Source organism: Geospiza fortis, unplaced genomic scaffold (genome assembly GCF_000277835.1).
Source record: "Geospiza fortis unplaced genomic scaffold, GeoFor_1.0 scaffold66, whole genome shotgun sequence".
NCBI classification, from domain to species: Eukaryota; Metazoa; Chordata; class Aves; order Passeriformes; family Thraupidae; genus Geospiza; species Geospiza fortis.
In genome coordinates this window covers 2,268,263-2,269,768 of record NW_005054312.1, presented here as the reverse complement: position 1 = coordinate 2,269,768, position 1,506 = coordinate 2,268,263, and the positions used below count along the sequence as shown (strand labels likewise).

The 1,506-nt window shown below is 61.2% G+C and overlaps 1 protein-coding gene across 1 annotated transcript in view; it reads right to left on the bottom strand.

Annotated features, from left to right (window-relative positions):
• The window catches only part of LARGE2 (LARGE xylosyl- and glucuronyltransferase 2), an 8,705-nt gene extending 7,611 nt beyond the window's left edge, over positions 1-1,094 (bottom strand). The window contains 1 exon segment of the mRNA XM_005419428.3: positions 1,034-1,094. The gene's annotated coding sequence lies outside the window, so the exon portion shown is untranslated.
• Positions 1,095-1,506: the final 412 nt, after the last annotated feature.

Genomic DNA, 1,506 nt, shown 5'->3' with positions numbered 1-1,506 from the left:
CATCTGGACAACAAAAGCTGCCGTCGGGCTGAATGGGCCGGATTAGGCTCTGCTCCCCCTGCACACACCCCGCTGGAGCCCATTGATGTGCAGATGCCCATGGGGCCGCGGGGGCTGGAGCCTAGGAGAACACATACCACGGCCCCCCACCCTCCCCGTGGCCCCTGGGGCCGGGTGCAAGCTCCAGCCCGCTGAAGCAATTGCAGACGGATGGCCCCATCCACCCTCGGTGAGGGATACCCAGGCTCTAGAAGGGCTGGGGCATGGCCAGCCGGCGGGAGCACGGCCACGCCAGCCCACTGGAGATACAGCTGAGCTCCCGTGGCAGCAGGCATGGCCCCGGAGAGCTGCACCCCTTTTCCTGGCAGAGAAGGTGCCCACTGGCATCACAGATCCCTGCAAGCCAGGCCCGGGCCTGACCTGCTTTTGTGCTCTACAGAGCAGGCCAAGAACAGGCATGGCAGGGAAGGGGGAGCTGGCACATGGAGCACACCAGGCCCAGGCACCCCTTCTCCCTGCCACAGCCACGGGCCATGCTGGACATGGCGAGATCTCCACATGCTGCTGCCAGCCTGTCTCCCATCCCACATGCCGAGGTGCACACAAAGTTGGAGGGCTGTTCAGGCCACGCTGGAGGGGAATGGCAGGGGGACATGGTGAGAAAACGCCGAGGAGGTCAGCCAGCACCCAGGGGAAGCAGAGGGGCAGGGAAACAACTTTATCACAAACAAAGGAGAGAGAAGGTGATGGCACACAGAAGCGCCCGTCCTGCTCCCACTTGCCCCCATGGCCCCTCACTGCAGGAATGGTACCCTGTCCCCAGCCTGCATGTGAACACACTACTAGGATGGCAGTTTTGCGGGACCAGATGGGACCAGCAGCAAGTCAGTTTTCATAACCTCTCCCAGAGGCACCCAAGGATCCATCTATCCCCCACCTCATAACACCCCTCCTGCCACCCCTTGTGCTACTCCTCACCTGGCTGCTTGCCTTCCCCCCAGGCGCTGGTTTCCTTCCCTGCCTCTCCCCTCACCTCCTCCTTCCCCGGCGCCTCCCAAGCCGGCTGGCAGCCCACTGCTACTGCTCCTTCCCGGGGCTGCCGTTCCCTGTCCTCCCTTTACTCCTCCCTTCTAGATCTGACACTTTCCCCCTCCTCCCTGCTCTCAAACCCAAGCTCCCCCCGCACACCCTGCCGGCCCCCCTTTCAAAGGAAGAAAGAACAAACAAAACAAGAGATTAAATTCGCTTTCTACTCAAGAGCCCCCAGCGCCAGGGGGGCAGAGTTGCCCAAAGTAAATTGGGAGGAATCCATCCTCCTTCCAACTCCCTTCCCACTCCCAGGCCTCAAAATCCCTCCTTCACAGTGAAAAAAGGAAGGATCGGGATTATCTAGCCCCTTCCTAGCACCTGCCTTCTCCTTTACTGGGGCAGGTGCAGAAGACTTTGTCCTCACAGAGAGATCTCTGGGGGCCTTGGGATGGTGCAGAGCCCACCTGTTCTCCCCGT